The sequence below is a fragment of the Panthera pardus genome, unplaced genomic scaffold (genome assembly GCF_024362965.1).
Source record: "Panthera pardus isolate Hobbes unplaced genomic scaffold, ASM2436296v1 HiC_scaffold_7, whole genome shotgun sequence".
Classification (NCBI taxonomy): domain Eukaryota; kingdom Metazoa; phylum Chordata; class Mammalia; order Carnivora; family Felidae; genus Panthera; species Panthera pardus.
Genome location: NW_026527002.1, coordinates 65,413,334 through 65,432,599, shown reverse-complemented (window position 1 = coordinate 65,432,599; position 19,266 = coordinate 65,413,334). Strand labels below are relative to the sequence as shown.

The following is a 19,266-nucleotide window of genomic DNA, read 5'->3' as shown; positions in this document are numbered from 1 at the left end:
TGTGATGTTTTAAGAGGGTAAGTGTAGGTCTGAACTACCCAGGGGATGAAGAGGGGGACTTCCTGCCCCTCCAAAACCTGCCCATCGGGGCCTGCCTCAGACCTGGTGAGCTGCTAACTTGGGAGATAAGGAGATCATCAGAGATCAGGTGGGGGAAGAATTCTAGGGCCTGACAAGACTCAGGGGACCCCGGGGCCCGCCGGGCAATACCTCTTCCAAAGGGGACGGGTCCAGGGAAAGTCACCATTCCCCCACCTTCCCCCTCCCCACCTCCGGACAAACAAAAGGCCATCCCCAAACAGCTGAAGGCAGGCAGAGACCCCACTGGCTTTGAAGCCGATCAATCAGGTGGAAGCCCGAGCAAATCACAACTTGGCTTCCCCAAGTTTTCTCCCCAGCCTAACGAGCCACCCTCCTCCTCCTCCGCCTCCGAGCTCTCCGCACAGCTACGGGGCCAAGGGGACCGTCCTGTGATGCTCACTGGTTTCCAACTTTCCGCTGCTCTCCGTCTCCGCAGCCTCCTGCAGAGCGGCCGGGGGAAAGGGCAAGTTTGCAAAGGCGAGGATACCAAGTCCCGGGGAAGCCACAAAGACGCCGCAACACCAACAAAGATGAACCTCTCGTGGGGCGGACGCCACAGCGCCAGCTGCCGCTCCGGGGGCGAGCGTGGGCTCGGCTGGCAGAGGCGGCCGCGGGCGTGGGCCGGCCGGCGGCGGACAGCGAGGGGGGGGATCCACCCCCGGACCCCCCCCCCCACACACGCGGGCGCCCCGCCACCTGAGCCGGGCGTGGGGCCCGCGCCGCGCTCCGGCCCTGCCCCCCGGCAGGTAGCTCGGGCGGCCGCCCGCAGCCACCGGCGGCGACGAGAGCAGAGGCAGCCTCAGCCCACGGCGTCATGCTTCCTGCCACCACAGTACGGCGAATCGTCACCGGGAGAGGGGAGAAGAGGGGAGCGCGGGGGAGGGAGGGCAGCTCGCACACGCAGACCCCCTCCCCGCCCCCCCCCGCCAAACCCGCCGGGCCGGGGCCACGTCCCGCCGGAGTCCCCGCGGGACCTGCCCCGTTTGCACAAAGCGCCGCAGCTGGGCCACGGAGGGGAGGGCGCCGGCCACGAAATAAATAAATAAAAACAGAGTCGGGTCTACGTAACGCCCTGTCGAAAGCGGACGCCATATTTTTTTGTGGCTTATGTCGACATAGGGAAACGTAGACATGTTTTTCCTCCTCCTCCTCCTCCTCGGTCTGGCTCCCATTTATCCAAACTTGTAATCAAAACTCTTAAAAAAAAATCTCCCCCCACCTCCGGATGCTCTTCTTTCCTCCCACCCGCCGAAAGGGCCCGCACCCCCCCCCCCCTCCGCACCCCCTCTTCCAATCACAAACCCGGCCAAGTCCCATTAACAACACATTTTCGGGAGCCGCGGCAGCGGCGGCGGCGGTGGGAAAGTTGGGCTGGAGTGGCCGGCGCCCGGCGTGCGGGGCTCGGGGCTGGCGGCGCCGGGCGGGGGGTGCCGGGCGCCGAGGCGAAGTTTCTTACCTGCGCCGGGGCTGGGGACGCGGGGACCCGGGCTGGGAGCGTGGAGACGCGGCACGGGCGTTCCAAAATGGAACTCTGCTGGCTCCCCCCACCCACTCCCCACTCCCCACTGGGCGCCGGGCTCGGGCTCCGTGGGAAAGAGGGGCACGGCCAGCCTGCCAGACAGACGGACAGGAAAAGCCCCCGTACGGGGAACAGTGGCCAAAATTTTAAAAAGAAAAAAAAAAAAAAAAAAAAAAAGAAGGAAAAAAAAGGGGAAAAAAAAATGTCTCGATCAGTGGGGAATCTACGCCAAAACCCACATGATCTGTAACGTCAGCATGCGTATTTGCATACGATACCACCACCCGAGCTGCCACCCGGGCTCGGGTTCCGCAGAAAGTTACAAAGTGAAATTCAGCCCCCTCCGGAGACGCCGGCGAAATGTCATTTTCAGGCGGGAGCTGGGGGGGAGGTTAGCCCTAAAGGCGCTGGTTACTAGCCGAGGTTGGGGTGGGGGGGTGGGCAGTAAATTAACTTAAAAGTCTGAGCCCAGTAACGGACTCGGTGGAATTTCTGCGAGGGGAGGAGGGGGAGGCGCGAGCGAGATCATTGAATATTAAGCACGACCCGGCCCGGCGGCCGTGGCCAAACCCTCCTGGTGCAATACCCATTTTCTTTATGAAAAGTTCAAGGTGTCACTGATGAGCTCAACAAACTGTTGATCCTGACCACGTGGAGTGGCAGACGGAGGGACCGCGGGGCGCGGCTGCTGGCCCTGAGCGGGTGGCACCCCAGATCCCCGCGTCCCTCTCGCAGCACGAGGGGTCGTGCTCGGGTGGGGCCGCCACGCGCCCAGGCCGCTGCCTGCGCTTTCTCCCTTCTCCCGACTCAGGGAAATAATAACTAAAAAAAAAAAAAAAATTTTTTTTTTTTTTTTTAAAGCGAGACACGTTTTTGCTCCTGGAATAGTAATAAGAGGGCTTGGGGTAGGGAGGGTGAGAAAGAGCCCCCACTTATATAACGACTTGAAATTAGATGACTTTTGCTGGGGAGATTCGGTGATTTGCGCTTGCGCCAGGTCTGAGGTTAGTTAAAGATCCTCAAACTTTTTCCCTTAAGAGCCAATAAACAAACAGACGCCCCGGGAGCTGACTTAAACTCTTGTCGGGCCGCCGTTCGCTGGGATTCTCAGACTCGGAGAAATGCACACCCCTGCGGCGCTCGCAGGGAAGTCCCTCGGAAGCTGGGCGGGTCGCTTTCGGAACTGGGACTCTGGCGTTCCCGGAGGGAAGAGATCCCTAACTGCCGCCCCCTGGCTCCCCTCGGGCGTTTTAGAGTACGGGCGGGCCAAGATCTCGCTGCCCTTCGCTTGCGGCGCGGTACCCGTGAACTTGCGTTCTGGGCGCGGCGTTCCTGCAGCAGTGCTACGCTGAGGAGCCCTAAGGAATTCGGATCCCGGGGACGCTTCGGAATCTCAGCGGGCAACCTGTCTGCGCCGCACATTCCTGCCCGGACGGACCCGGTTTCCCTCCAAGGGCATGTGGACGCGTCAGCCTTTCCCGGCTTGAGCTGGGCGCGGGCGTGCACTAGCAGAACCGGGCCGAGGGATGTTGTCTGGGGTCTACTTCTGACAGTCTGAGCGCAGCGAGAAAACAAAGGGAGCCTGGGGCTGGGAGGCTCTGCGGAGTCCCCGCCCGCCCTGAGGATTAGCAGGCGCGGAGCGTCGGGGCTTCCCGGCCAGCCTCTGCTCCGGGGAATTAGAACGAACTCTAGCGGCGGTTTGCGACGCAGCTCTGGGCGCCAGGACCGCAACAGGTGGCCGTGCGCGGCGGAGTGGCCAGAGGCGAGGACGGGGACTGGAGTGGGGACGGCTGGCCTAGGGGGCTGACTGCGTGGCCAAGGCACTGGGTGACCTTTTGACATTTTCGTTTTCTAGACTGGGGACAAGAAACTGGCTGAACAACGTTTTTCTACGGTCTCCCTTGGGGCTCCAATTTCTCTAACAGAGCTCTTTGGGTCTCCAGAAGTTTTGACAATAAAAATAGCTCATATGCAAAATTTTCTTACTGGTCTGCACCTGTTTGTTCGGTTATTGCTCATGTAGGGTCTGTCTGTTGGTTTTGGTTTTTTGTTGGTGGCGTTTTTTGTTTTTTGTTTTTTTGGTTTTTTTGGTTTTTTTGTTTTGTTTTTTAATGACGCAGACAACAAGGCCCTGGCCTGGGAGGGGTCTCTTGTGTGACGCTCACAGACCCAAGAAGCGATGCATCGTATCGCTGATGCATCTCTTAACGTATTCATTAAGAACTTCATCGCAGACCATGACCCAGATCGTGTTGCATCTTTCTCAGACTCATTTGATAACTTCTAAGATCCTAATGTATTTGCCATAAACACGAGAATCTAAGAACACTGTTTTATATTTCTTCCCCCAAGGGTGTGCCAGAAGAATACAGGGGGGGAAAAAAGGACCCCCCCTGCCAAATTTAATAATTTTATATTGCTTACCCTTGACTCTTCCAGGTCATTTCGCTCCCCGTGCCCCAAAGTAAGCGCAGCTCTCAGTTTGTTTCCACGGAAATTATGGAAGCCTTAAGGAAACTGTTCCCATTTTGAGACTGCATCTCCTCTTGATGGTCCATCACTTAGGAGCATTTTCTAGAAGTCAAGTTTCCTGTGCCCCTACCTTGTTACCATCTGCTTCTGGCTGGTGAGAGATTAACAGGGTGGGAAGGGGCAGGGTTGAGCCAAGCAGGGTAGTCCTCTGGACTGTCCACCAAGTCCCCCTGTCTACAGGTCACTTATATGTCATGGACACTGTGGAGGTTTCTGATGTGCTGCTGTCTGCAAATTGTTCAAAGTTTAACATGGACTGAACCTTCACTACCTAAACAAACAGCAGGGAATAAACCAAGGGTGACTTTGCATTAAGTGCTATGATTTCAATTTGCTCTACGCGTAGGTGGAGTGGATGGACCCTTATCTGATATGATTCAGGAGCTTTGGAATCCATGATGATAAAGGTAATGTTTATGCAGTGCTTTGTCCGCCATATGCCCGTTGCTACTTAATCTTTCCAACAACTCCATCGGGCAGCAATTCTTACAATGTTTTGTTTCAGTTCTCTTTAAACTCTTACAATTATTGAGGACCCCAAATAGCTTTTGCCCATGTGAGCTGTATACCTATTGACGTTTACCGTATTAGAAATTCAATTGAAAAAAACAAAAACAGGGATTTACAGACACACTTTCCGTTAGCCGTCAGAGCAATGACAACCATGACAGGTCACAGAGCCTCGGGAAAACTGTATATGTGTGAGAGGATGAGAGTGAAAAGGGAAAGTAATATTTTTGCCCTATTATGAAAATGATTTTTGACTTCAGGGACCCCTGAAAGAGCCTTGGGGGCCTCCAGGGTCCTTGGATCACCTTTTGAGAACCACTGTTAAGGTAAGTTACATTATCATGCCCATTTTACAGAGGAGGAAGTCGAGGCTCAGAACTGAGTTCATTAGAGGCCTGAGCCAGAGTTCTTGATTGCATGATTCTACCTTTTGGTAACAATCTGAATTCCTCTCCCCTATCCCCCAGCCTAGAACGGCATCTAGTGTTTCCCAAGACTACTTTCATTAACAGCAATCACATATTGAGGCTCTACTAGGGGCCAGCCCTTCCTGTATGCATTATCTTGTCAAATCCTTAGAACCACCTACCCTGCGTGTATTGTCTCCCTCATGTTACAAATGGCGAAACTGCTGTTCAGAGAGGTTAAGACGCTTCTCCGAAGTCACCCAGCCAATTTGAATTTGGATTCAAATCTTCGTCTAGTGGCTTCAAAACCAAGGAAGGACAAGAGTCCATCCTGGTGTTTTATAGATGCCCAGTGGGGAGAAAACAGCTTCTGTTCTTAATTGGGTGAGAACCAGGCCCGGCTGAGAAGTCTTGCAAATTTAGAAATTGCAGGAGGAGAAGAAACCAAAAACATAGCATTATCCCTGAGAAGCCCCTAATCAAATGACAACAAATCCACACTGGTTTATAAACACAAAGGAAAGGTGGCAGAGCAGAAAGATTTGGAATTAAGATGTGAATTGCAGGATCGCCCCTTCCAGCTGTCTGATCCCTAGGTAAATATGTTTTAAATGAATGAAAAAAGAAAGCACAAAATACAGAGAAGTCAGCAAGAAGAAGAAAGTAATTATCAGCAGTCCAAACAGGTACTGGTTATAATTTTGGTATATATCCTTGGACATGTTACATTTATTTAATTTTTCCATTATAAGATTCAGAAGTGAAAAGTATTAAATATCAATTTACCAACTGTAGCACAGAACAGCCACTACGGACACAACTTATAAAGAAGCGAGATAGAGGGTGACCTTTTGGAATATTCAGATTGCTTTGCCAAATACCTGCAAGTGGAGGAAAAAAGGAAGCAAGCTAGACAGATGCTGTTTCCTCACATGTCTGCAACCCCTCACTCCGTGGTTTGATACAAAATGTCTTGTGCTGTGAGATGGAATCCCATATCCTTGGTAGGATCAAAGCTGGGACTTGACGTTTTCAAGTTTATAGCAGGAGCTTGACTTAGCAGAAATCTGAACCTGCAAGGAGTGTAGAACAGAGAGTTTACAAAGTCGGGAAAACTCAGAGCTTGCTAGTTCTCGGACTTCACAGTCTGGCTTGATCCTTGCAGCATTCCTGTCAGGTAAGCACGGTGGATACTACCATCTACGTCTTACAGAGAAGGTCGCTGAATTTGCAATGATGGTATACAGTGTGTAGTAGTTTTCAAGTTCTCAGACTAAATGCAGAACCACGATTTGACAGCAGGTCTTCTAACTGCAAGGCTAATGTTATTTCTGTGCCCTTTTTCATCATTTGCTATTGTATCAAAAGGGGACCAAAGTATGGCCCTATCAGACTCTCTTTTGCAATATCCTGGAAGAGAATTATCACCTGGCAAGGTCTTTGTTATCATATGGTATTTTATATGTGCATATTCATTTGTTTGTCGTCTCTCCACTATAACGTAAGGTTTCTGTAAGCAGGTACTTTGTTTCATTCACTATCATATTCCTGTGCTTAAAAGCCTGCCTGGGGCATTGTACATAGGTGCACAATAAGTGATTGTGAAATAAATGAATGAATGAAGTGTGCTCTTGTCAGGGCTCATCCAGTAATAGGGAGTCAATTCTGTTCAAGACTGTACACATTTTCTGGGGCACTTGGGTGGCTCAGTCAGTTAAGCGTCTGACTCTTGATCTCAGCCAGGGTCATGATCTCACCGCTCGTGAGTTTGAGCCCTGCATCGGGCTCTGCACTGACGGTGCTGAACCTTCTTGGGATTTTCTCTCTCCCTGTCTCTCTGCTCCTCCCTTGCTCTCTCTCTCTCTCGCAAAATAAATAAATAAACTTTAAAAAAGAGAGAGACTATACATTTTCTGTTTACCGAGAATGATCTTTGCTAAGCACTTCATTTCCTGTGGTCCAGGCTTCTATTTCTATGGGGTGCCTGGGCTTTGAGTCTGATGTGGAAGAACATCACTGGTCCCTCCTCCTTTGGATTCTCAGCCTGCAAAGCATTACCTCGGCATCGGTCCTTAGGGATCTGTTTCTTCAACCAGCTCATTTCACAGGCGGGAAAACTGAGGCTCTCAGTTGGTGACAGTGCCACGACCAGAACGTGGGTCTCCTAACTTCTGGCTTATATTAATTCCCATGCAGATTTGCTCATAAGCAACAAAGCCCCAAGCTTGCCCCTGAGAAACAGAACTGTGTCTTCTGTCAGTATGCAACAGAGCTAAAAAAGATGTGCATAGCCAAGTATGGTGGGGGGGTGGGGCGAAGGCTGATGGGGGCGGGGGAGGAGGAAACACCTGTTGCAAAGATGTGGTAGGAGGCAGATGGCAAGACACAGTCACATGGGCCCAAGACTCGGTCTTTGAAGTGGGGATCATAATGCCTGCTGGCTTACCTTCATAACATTTTTGTGAGCTTCCAATGAGACAACGTGTGTGAATGTTCCTATTTATTCTTTATAATGAGCTTATATGTGCATCCTGATGTATACATTGTCAAGTTAGTTATTTGGCTATAGCGTAGAGGCTCTGGGGTTTGAATTCCAGCCCCGGTGTTCATTTAACTTCTCTAAATGTTAGTATCCTTATCTGTGAATACTAAATGGGGATGATGATTATACCTGACTCCCAGGGAGGTTGAGATAATTCATGTAAAGTATTGAGCTTTAGTGCTTGACCCATGGTGAGTGCTCAGTAAATGTTACCTATTATTATCATTTCTCATGTGAAAATAATACATATTAATCATTGAAAATGTCAAAAATTCACATAAATAAAATATTTGTTGCAAGAATGTGTAGCGAAAATAAATACGTTAGAGAAATGGATAGATAGCACTCAATTTTACAACCGCGAAAAAAGCACCATGAACGTTTTGCTATATATGTATGCCTACATTAAATTTAAAAAATTGTCTACTTTGTTTCACACACTGTTTTTAGGACCTGGGATACACAGCTTATATTGGATCCAGATGATAAGTAAATAGGTGATACAACAGGTAGTGATAAATTCCATGAACATGAATAAAGCTTGGTAAAAGGACAGAAAGAAATAGCCTCTTTGTCGAGCTGATATTTGGATGAGTGATGAAGGGAATCTGGTGGGAGAGAAATACAAACATATTTTAAGTGTCCCTGTGTATAGTGGACCCTCTATAGTGAAGGTGGCCCTTATATAAGGACTATTTTTTCTTGTTAAGAATTTTTTTAAGTTTATTTATTTTGAGAAAGAGAGAGAGAGAGAGTGCACATGCAGGGGAGGGGCAGAGAGAGAGAGAGGGAGAGAGAGAATCCCAAGCAGGCTCTGCACTATCAGTACAGAGCTGACCTGAGGCTTGATCTCACGAACAGTGAGATCATGACCCGAGCTGAAATCAAGAGTCAGACGCTTAACCAACTGAGCCACCCGGCCACCCGTTGTCATTGAGAATTTAAATACCTTTTTTATATGCTACATTTAATGGGATCATAATACTGTTGTTCACTGCAAGGTTGAATGACAAAAACAGCATTGACTAGTCAGGACAGGCTAAAATATGCTGCAGTAACTAATAACCCCCTGAGCTCCGTAACTTAAAACCGCTGTATTTCTTGCTTTTGCTACTTGTCTGTGAAGGGTTAGCAAGGAGACTCTGACCATCACAGTCACTCAGGGACTCCAGCTAACAAAGCAGTCAACACGTGCATCAGACTTTGCCAATCATTCTAGAAGAGGAAAACGATCTTGTACAGACAATTAAACGTTCAGCCAGGAAGTAATATATCACTTTTACTTATTACTTACTGGTCGGAACTAGTCACAAAGTTACCCACATGGAGACATAGAAGTGTTATGTGCCAGGAGATGGGGGGATCTAGAAATATTTGTACTAAAATCATAGCACTAATGACTACAAACAATAACGGCAATTCACATTTAGTGATCATTCACTATGTGTTGAATCTTTTCCATGTCTCATCACAACAAACCCATATTTTATCTCCTACAGTTATAGAAACTGAGACTTACAGAGGGTAGTTAAGTCGCCCAAATTTTAAGTGGTGAATTTGGGCTTTAAGCTTAACTCTGTCTGCTTCCAGGGTATAGACACTCAAAACACTGTCCTCAAACCCCATTGAATTTAACTGGTCCAGTACTGTTGAATATTAGGTAATTTCATCCCCACCCCCCACAATGGACAACATTGTGTTGAGTCATCCATGATTACTTCCTTAAGATAAATTCCTAGATAGATGTTTGCTGGGTTCAAATATACACATAATTTTAGACTGACAACCTTTGCAAAAAGTGAAAGCTTTAGGAGGTGTGGTACAGTCTTCTAAGTTGGCTTCCATCAATCCTTTCCCTCCCTGTATGAAAAATACTTCACCATTAAGATGTGGAGTTTATATCCCCTTCCCTCGACTCTGGACTAGTCCTGTGATTGCTTGGAATGAATGGAAATGATATTCTGGGACATCTGAGCCCAGGCCTTAAGAGACTGGTAGTTTCTGTTTCCTTCCTCTTAGAATCCTGCCATCATTCTGTGAGAAGCCCAAACTTCATGGAGAGGCCACATGGAAGAAAACCAGGATTCAGGGGACAACAGCTCCAGCTGATTGCTGGCTAACACCCAGTCAGACTACAGCCACGTGAGTCATCTTGGATGCTGTAGACTAATTGGCCTTCCAGGTGACAACACCCCTGGCTGATGTCACACAGAGCAAAAGAACTACCCAGTGTAACCCAGTCAGCCCACAGAATTGTGAGAGATGATAGCAAAATGGTAGACATTCAGCATCACGAAGTTTTGGGGTGGTTAATTACACGGCACTAGATACCTAAAATGGGAAGTATTTTCTACATATCTTCATTTGCACATATCTCTGAAGGTTCCAGATGCACTTCCAGCTGATCTGTGCAGGAAGAAGCATTCTGAGATCATAGAGAAGGTCAGGACAAGGCACTGGGTGCCTGCGCTGGCCAACCTGAGTCAAAACCTTTTCCTAATATGAATTGTTTCTCTCAAAACAGCTGGATTCAGCCTAAAAACTGCCCCTGCCCACAGGTCCCAGATACTAAGCCGATGAATGCCTTCAGGTAATTTTTACCAAACGCAGATACTCAGTAAGTGCTGGAGTCAAGTCCTTTTTGGTGTTGCCCCAAACTGAGGTTTCCTTCTTCAGAGATGCACACCAGGAGATCCAAGTGCCTACTATGTATGAGGCACCTAGAAGAGTCTTTCATTTTGTTTTATCTAATCGTTACCACCTTCTGAGAGGGTGCGTCAACTCCTTAAGGAGGAAACTGAGGCACAAAGAGGTTTATGATTCATTCACGGGTCGTCCAGCTAGTAAGTTAGAAGTGGGACTTGTACCCAAGTTAGACTGACCGCAAATCCTGCCTGCTCCCTCTTAGACCTGTGTCCCAAATTAACTCATTCATAAACCACCTTCACAATTTTTGCCCCAGCAGCATACGTACATCTGCAGTATTATTTATAGAACATTTTAAATTTATATTGGATCACATTTGAAATGTAAACATACTTATATGATAATGATGATGATGATAATAATAATAATAATAATAATAATAATAATAAAGCTTTTTATCCCAGTGGAAAAAATCCAATACTGATTGTAGCAAATGAAAGGAACAGTAAAAGTAATCTATGGGGAGACACAGTGCTATTAATCTAGCTAGATACTGTTATTTGCAGAAGGTAGAACCCGAGGATAAAGGTGTTAGGTGTTAAAGACAGACTACCTGCAAAGCGAGAAGTTCTTTTGGGGCTAATTAAAAGGATGGAAAGAGAATGGAAAAGCAGTAGCTCTCTCTCTCAGTCAGAGCCATTTACTGCTGTGTCCGTGCATCATCTGAAAGCATCCCATGCGCCAAACGTGTTACCAGCACTGCACGTCTCATACCCCGCTGACACCTGTCTGCCTCTCCTGGATCCATCAGTTAGTATCGTTCCCTCTGGGAGCATAAGGTTAGTTTGAGGAACTCGAAATGTGGTAGACGCCAACTAACTCATTTTCTTGGCTCCCGTATCTGCCCTCATTATCCCTGCTGTCACCGAAAACACGGAGCTTGCTAGGTCTTTTCCCCACTTACAATCTGGCCGTTGCTTCCCATTTCTCTAGGGTGGCACGGGTCATCTTGCCAGTCTAGCTTTCCAGCCCAGTCTTCTTTCTCCCTTCTTCTAACCTTGTCCTCTTAAGACTCAGCATCGCTGGGTTCCTGGTCACTGCCTAAATTTGCTAGTCTTTTCCATCCTTGTACATGGAACACCCTCTACCTGGAATGCCTTCACGCTTCCTATGCTGCAAGACTCAAATCAAACGTCATTTCCTTTGGGAAGCCTTCTACTCCTCCCAGGAGAGTGAAACCTGCCTCTTCTGAAGTCCTACGGAATATTGCATTTTCCTTGAATTAGAATTGCTGCCTTGCAATCCACTCCCTTCTTTGTATTTACCATGGCCACTTGGCTGTGAGTCCCTCAGGGATGGGTAATTTGCCAGGCATCCCTGTCCTCGTGCCTTACCTAACATGGAGTTTGTGGTAGGTAGAACTCTGAGATGGCCCCAGGATCCCTCGCCCCTGGTTATTCCAACACTAAGCTAGGCACTACTGTGAAAAGGTATTGCAAATGTAACTAAAGCCTCAGATCAGTTGTCCTTAAAATCCGGAGATTATGAAGATTATCTGGATAGGCCTGATCTAATCATGTGAGCCCTTTAAAAGCAGACAAATTTTTCTGGCTGGTTGAAGAAGAAGTCAGAGACATTCAAAGCAGGAGAGGGATTTCACACAGGGGAAGTTCTCCGTGGCTGCAATGGAGGGTCCCATGTGGCAAGGACCTGGGAGCCACCTCTAGGAGCTGAGCGCAGGCCCTGGCTGATAGTTAACAAGACAACGGGGACCTTAGTCCTCCAGCCACAAGGAAATGAATTCTGCCAAGAGCCACTGAGCTCAGAAGAGCACCCTGGGACCCAGACCAGGCCTGAAGCTCTGGCTGACACCTCTTTTTGCCCAGTGAGACCCCGAGCAGAAAAGTCAGTGGTTCCATGTCCAGACTCCTGCCCTACATGTTGTGCAGTGATGAATTTGTGCTGTTCTACACTGCTCAGTGTCTGGTAACTCCTCACACGCCAATAGAAGACTGATAAAGGATGGATGCTGAGTAAATGCTGAATGAATAAATGCATGGGAACATGTACTTTTCGTGGTCACAGAGGACAGTGGAGGGGATGCCTCTCCCCACTCCTAGTTCCCCTGAGGAGGGAGGGGTTGTCGGTAAAACCTCCTGCCTTCTGCTTCTGCCTTTCGGTCTCTGGACGAGTTTGGCCCAGCTTCACACTTCCTCCCCTGAGAGCACGGGTCTCCTTTGTTCTGGTCTTAGCACGGGTGGGGGCACTCCTCTCAACACTCCCTTCCTCTTTGTGTCAGCCTCATTCTGGGTGCTGGAGACGCAGCCCACACACCCAGCCGACTACGGTAGTCTGCTCCGGCTGTCATACCTAAGCACCACGGATGGGGGTGGAGGGCTTAGAAAACAAACATTCATTTCTCCCAGTTCTGCAGACTAGGAGCCCAAGACCAAGGTGCCAGCAAGGTGGATTTCATTCTGAGGCTGCTTGCTTTCTTTCTTTCTTTTCTTTCTTTCTTTCTTTTTCTTTCTTTCTTTCTTTCTTTCTTTCTTTTTCTTTCTTTCTTTCTTTCTTTTCTTTCTTTCTTTCTTTCTTTCTTAAGTTTTTTTAATGTTCATTTTTGAGAGAGAGAGAGAGAGAGAGAAAGAGAGAGACAGAGCACGAGCAGGGGAGGGGCAGAGAGAGAGGGAGTCACAGAATCTGAAGCAGACTCCAGGCTCCGAGCTGTCAGCACAGATCCTGACATGGGGCTCGAACTCACGACTTGAGCCAAAGTCGGACGCATAACGGACTGAGCCACCCAGGCATCCCTCTAAGGCATGTTTCTTTGGCTTGTGGATAGTTGCTATCTCATCGTGTGCTCGCATGACTTGTTTGTGCGCACACGTTGGGGTGGGCCTGCCCTCATCACAAGAGTCTTTATGAGAGGGCAGCAAAGGGTTGGAGCCAGAGGAGATGTGACAATGGATGAGTAAGGTCGGAGTCTTTTAGCTACGAGCCAGGGAATGCAGGCAGCCTGTGGAAAGAGGAAGAGGCAAGAAAATGGATTCCCCCCTGGAGCCTCCACAAAGGAATGGAGACCTGCGGACCCCTTGCTTTCAGCCTCCTGACCTCCCGATCTCCACATCTGTAACAATACATTTGTGCTGTTCTAAGCTACTAAATTTGTGGTAGTTTCTCACAGCAGCAGTAGGAAACGGATACAGGTGGTTTAGAAGGTGTTGTTGGGTGCAAGAAGCCTTACAGGTGGAGCCCGGGGGGTGTGGATCTGTGCGGACCAGTAACTCAGGGATGATGGATGACAGATCCCCAGAAGATGGCAGTCTGCACAGGAGATGCTGAAGGTAGGAAGGTGCTCCTCCCCTACCCCGCCCTCACCCTACATCGATATCAGACTTTTTGTAAGTTTCCCAAAACTTGGGCCATCTCCCCAGGGAAAGTAGGAAGGGGCAGGAGCTGAATTGCCTGAGATTATTTCTACCACGTTGGCTGAACGGGAGCTCAAAATACAAATGAAATTGCATTAGAGAAATTAGAGAAACTTGTGCGTTGAGATTTCTGATTTATAACTGACATTTTCCAGTGTAGTGGGTATGTCTATCTAGTGGTCACCTGGACATACAGACACCTGGACATACAGACACCTGCATTTGTGTGTGGTCTTTTAAGAATTGATTGAAGGTAAGAACATTAGACTATTAGGTGGTTTTTAAAAATTAAAACTTTTTATTTTGAAATAGGTTAAGATTCCCAAGAGGGTGCAAAGATAGTATAGGAAGATCTCATGGAATCTTCCCCCAGCTTCCCCCAACGATCCTAGTACATTTTTCAAAAGGAAGCAGTTGATGTTGGTACAATGCTAGTATAGGCATTATTTGGATTTCACTAGGTTTTTCTTATGCACTCTTAACATTTTTTTTTGTTCTATGAAATTTGAAGTTTATTTTTTTATGTTGTAGTTATTTCTTTAAGATTTTGTATCTTGAGATAATTATAGATTCGCAAGCAGAGGGTCCCCCATTTGCCCTTTTACATCTATACCCACTTCTCTTCCTTGGCAACCATCAGTCTGCTCACCATTGCTATAATTTTGTCATTTCAGGAATCTTATCTCAGTGGAAGCATACTGTATGTGACCTTTTAGGACTGGGGTTTTTTTTGCTCAGAATAATTCTCTGGAGATTCAAACGGGTTGTTGCATGTACTAATAATTTGGTTTTGTTCTTTTCTTTTCTTTTTTCTTTTTTAAAATTTACATCCAAATTAGTTAGCATATAGTGCAACAATGATTTCAGGAGTAGATTCCTTAGTGCCTTTACCCACTTAGCCCATCCCCCCTCCCACAACCCCTTCAGTAACCCTCAGTTTGCTCTTCATATTTATGAGTCTCTTCTCTTTTGTCCCCCTCCCTGTTTTTATATTATTTTTGTTTCCCTTCCCTTATGTTCATCTGTTTTGTCTCTTAAAGTCCTTATATGAGTGAAGTCATATGATTTTTGTCTTTCTCTGACTAATTTCACTTACTATAATACCCTCCAGTTCCATCCACGGAGTTGCAAATGGCAAGATTTCATTCTTTTTGATTGCCGAGTAATACTCCAGAGTATATATATATACCACATTTTCTTTATCCATTCATCCATCGATGGACATTTGGGCTCTTTCCATACTTTGGCTATTGTGGATAGTGGTGCCATAGACATGGGGGTGCATGTGTCCCTTCGAAACAGCACACCTGTATCCCGTGGATAAATGCCTAGTAGTGCAATTGCTGGGTCGTAGGGTAGTTCTATTTTTAGTTTTTTGAGGGACCTCCATACTGTTTTCCAGAGTGGCTGCACCAGCTTGCATTCCCAGGTTTTATTCTTGAGTAGTATTCTTTGATATGAGTGCATTTCAGTTTATTTAACCATTTACATGTTGAAGGACATCTGGGTCTTTTCTAGTTTCTGGCTATTATGAATAAAGATGCTATAAACATTTGTATACAGGTTTTGGTATAAACCTAAGACTTCATTCATCTGGGATAAATGCCCAGGAGTGAGATTGGTGGGTCATATGATCAGTGCACTTTTAGTTTAGCTTTTTAAAGAATATTTTATTTATTTATTTTAATGTTTATTTATTTTTGAGAGGTGGGGGAGGGGCAGAGAGAGAGGGAGACACAGAATCCAAAGCAGGCTCCAGGCTCCGAGCTGTCAGCACGCTTGAGGCGGGGCTTGAACTCAAAGAACCACGAGATCATGACCTGAACTGAAGTCGGATTCTTAACCCACTGAGCCACCCAGGCGCCCCAGTGCACTTTTGGTTTTGTAAGAAACTGCCAAACTGGTGTCTCGAGTGGCTATATCATGTTATAATTCGACCAGCAATGTATGAGTGACCCAGCGTTTCTGCATATTCACCCACATTTGGTGTTGCAAACATTTTTTATTTTAGCATTTCTGATAGGCGTATAGTGGTATCTCATTGTGGCTTTAATTTGCATTTCCCTAATGGCTAATGATATTGAACATCTTTTGATGCACTTACTTGCCATCTGTGAATGTCAAATTCATTTCACTTCGGTGAAATGTCTCATTGTGTCTCTTGCCCGTTTCCTAATTGGATTGTATGTTTTTACACTGTTGAGTTTTGAGAAGTCTTTATATACCCTCAATAGCACTCCTTTGTTGGGTATATGGTTTGCAAATATTTTCTCCCACTCTCTAGCTTGTTTTTTTTTATACTTTGACATGGTCTTTCACGGAGCAAAAATTTAAATTTTGATGAAGTTCTATATTTAAATTTTTTTTTTTTTTTTTAGTTTTCTAGTATTTGGAAATTTTTCTGTTATCTCACTGTAATTGATTTCTAGTTTTTGTGGTTGGAATCTTCTGCTTCCCCTTCCCTGTGACAGGGTGATGCTGTTTTTAATTGAGATATAGTTGACACACAATGTTACATTCATTTCAAGGTACAGCACAGTGATTGGATGACTCTATACCTTTTGGTATGCTCACCACATTGACACAGTTACTTTTTCATGAAAGAGTAGGGTTCGTCTCCTTTGGAGCCCTTGTGAAGAGAACTTCCCCACACCCCTCATGATAATTGCAGAGCTCCAGGGATTCAGCACAACTGGGGGTAAAGCAGCCCGCCCTTCTCTGACCTGCTCCTGGGCTGTGACTTTGGTAAGTGCCAGGATGGGTGACTGCCCCCACAGCAGGCCAGACTTCCCGCCAACAGCTGGATGACTCCCGGGAGGGCTGGGCAGGCACGTCCCATCTGGAGGTCCAAGCATAAGACTCTAAATTCACTGCTGCATCTTCAAACACTTGGAATTGTGTCTGGATCTGGCATATAGACTTTCAATAAATGTTTGTTGAATGAATAAACTCCATAGTTGTATTAATTGAACTCTAAATTTTATGAGGCAGGGACCGTTTCTGTCGTATTGGATCTCCAAGACTTGCTACAGTACCGGGCACATAGTATGTGATCAGTAAATATCTAATGAACTGAGCTCCTTCTGGGATACTTCTGAATTCCTTGCTGTGGCCTTGGAGTTAGGAGCAGGGTTCAGAGTCAGGCAGTCCTGCGTGTAAATACTGACGCAGACGTTTTCTCTCTGATGTTCATGTGGTAAGGACAACTTTGACGCTCTGTTTCCTTTGTGCACAATAGGGCTAACAATATCCACCAATTTACTTCAACCCACAGGTTGTTGAGAGGGTTAGATTGAAGGCACATTGCACTTAATAAATGGCGGTTAGAATTATTATTCTTGTTGGTGGTATGTCTAATTTCTGTTTCTTATGCAGATAATCATACCCATACCACTCAGTTGGGTTTTAAGTGGTGATAGGTCAGGAAGAGCTGGACAGGGCCTGAGCTATGTATCCAGGCAGTGGTCCTTTGTTTTTTTTTTAAATTTTTTTTTAACGTTTATTTTTTCATTTTTGGGACAGAGAGAGACAGAGCATGAACGGGGGAGGGGCAGAGAGAGAGGGAGACACAGAATCGGAAGCAGGCTCCAGGCTCCGAGCCATCAGCCCAGAGCCTGACGCGGGGCTCGAACTCACGGACCGCGAGATCGTGACCTGAGCCGAAGTCGGACGCTTAACCGACTGAGCCACCCAGGCGCCCCCAGGCAGTGGTCCTTTGTCTAGAGCCCATAGGATGGTGACGTGGGTGCTTTGAGAGTTACCTGCAGGTTGTGCTTTGAGAGTTACCTGCAGGTTGTAAAAAAGCCCATTGGAAATCCTAATCCATCCCTGATAAGACTGAATTGTGTGTGTGTGTGTGTGTGTGTGTGTGTGTGTGTGTGCACGCGCACCTGCTCACTCACTCATGTGCATATTGGGGAGGGGGGAGGGTTGGCATTACATGCTGATAAGCAAGGATCAATGGCCACATATGACTTCAAGAAAACACTGAGGTGGTCATTACATAATAACTGCTATCTGGTAGACAAAATATTTTAATCCCTGGGAGTTGTGAGGGGAAATAACAAAAGGGGCCTAAATGTTACTCCGAAATGACCCATAGTCTTCTCCTCTCCCTGACAGCTGGAAAAGAGAGGTAATGAGGCACAGTGGTTAAGTATGGGAGCTCTTGACCCAGATGTCTGGGAATGGAATCCTGACCCCTCCACTTACTAGTTTTGCTGCCTTGGGCAAGTTCCCCTTGTGTCTCTTTGTCCTCATCTGTGAAATGGAGATAATGGTGGTAGTGACAATGTAATTAATGGTCCTCATGAGGATTAAATGAAACGAGTCACGTGAAGAGCTTGCAGCCACACTGGGGCGTGGTGGGTGCCTAATACGTGGTACCTACCATTACTGGATAATCCCAGTTGTTTTACCTTTTTCACAGGTGTTATTCAGCCAGCGTTCTGGCTTCTCTCTCAACACCACTGTGTTCTCCTGCCCCAAGCTGGTTGTGGGCACAGACGTGAACCCAGCACTTGCCTGGGGTCTGCCGTGACAGTGTAAAAGGAGGATGACTTCAGCCCCAGGAATACTTCCTGATGACCACTGGCTTCTATTTATACAGCTCAATGCTGGGCTTGCCCAGAAGATGCCCACATTACATATCTGTGATGCCATCAGCTTGTCGGTCAGCCGGAATCTGGAGTCATCCTCTGCTGTTCTCAAGTGCCCTCTAATTACAACATGTCGGAGCTGATAACCAAACCTCAAAAGCTTCTCAAATCTTACAGATAGATGTAGTCACAACCGTGTCTAATGTAGCAAATACGGTAAAGCCCAATACTTTTGAGCCCTTGCTAGTTTCCAAAAATTGTCTACAGACCCTCTGTCTCTCCCTTTTCTCTGTTATCTCTTGCTCAGACTCTACAAGGGCCTCCTAACCAGTCTTGCTCTTTGTATCTTTGGGCATCTCTTATCTATTCTCTAGAGCAGGGGTTGGCAAATTTTTTCCATAGGGGGCCAGATAGCAAATACCTTAGGCTTTGCAGGCCACGAGTCTCTGTTTCAACTCCTGAATTATCCTATTACAGCATAGTAACAGCCTTAGATGATACATAAATGAATGTGAGTGGCTTTGTCTCAATAAAACTTTATTTATGGCTGCTGAAATGTAAATGTCATAAGATTTTCACGCATCAGGAAATATTCTCCTCCTTCTTCTTCTTCTTCTTCTTCTTCTTCTTCTTCTTCTTCTTCTTCTTCTTTTTAAGCCAATGTTAAAATGTGAAAAGCATTTTTCGCTTCCGGACAGCACGAAAATAGGAGGCGGGCTGGATTTGGTCCAGGGGCCACTGTTTGCCCAGCGTCCCTCTAGAAGGATTTTTCAGAAATGCTCTACAACTGCTGTTATGGCTGCTGCTGCTGCGAAGCCATCTGCTGAGTGTGTACAAGGCACCAGGCGCCGAGCTAAGAGCTCCCCTGGGATGCACTTGAACCTCACACACAGTACCAGAGGCACTGTTTGCCTCCTTATTGAGAAGCATGGGGCTGCCCCAGGGCACCCAGCCAGAAAGAGAGAGAGCCAGGACTTGAAGCTGGTTGTCTGAGCCTACACCC

At 46.9% G+C, this 19,266-nt stretch overlaps 1 protein-coding gene and 2 long non-coding RNA genes across 7 annotated transcripts in view; 2 read left to right on the top strand and 1 right to left on the bottom strand.

Moving 5' to 3' along the window:
* ZHX2 (zinc fingers and homeoboxes 2) overlaps positions 1-2,007 on the bottom strand; it is a 161,593-nt gene extending 159,586 nt beyond the window's left edge. For 4 of the 5 annotated variants that reach the window (XM_053896414.1, XM_053896413.1, XM_019459933.2 and 1 more), the window contains exon 1: positions 1,538-2,007. The gene's annotated coding sequence lies outside the window, so the exon portion shown is untranslated. Of the gene's footprint in view, positions 1-481; positions 708-1,537 lie in introns of those variants that run through there. The other variant, XM_019459932.2, reaches the window with a different exon arrangement.
* Positions 2,008-4,262: 2,255 nt separating this feature from the next.
* Positions 4,263-12,306, top strand: LOC109273205 (uncharacterized). Its single transcript, XR_008419984.1, has 5 exons — positions 4,263-4,968; positions 9,611-9,773; positions 9,981-10,033; positions 10,116-10,181; positions 10,928-12,306. It is a non-coding gene; the product is annotated as an uncharacterized LOC109273205 (long non-coding RNA).
* A 3,046-nt stretch (positions 12,307-15,352) lies between these two features.
* LOC109273206 (uncharacterized) lies at positions 15,353-18,819 on the top strand. The gene is made up of 2 exons (XR_002082912.2): positions 15,353-16,410; positions 18,095-18,819. It is a non-coding gene; the product is annotated as an uncharacterized LOC109273206 (long non-coding RNA).
* The last annotated feature ends 447 nt before the right edge of the window (positions 18,820-19,266 follow it).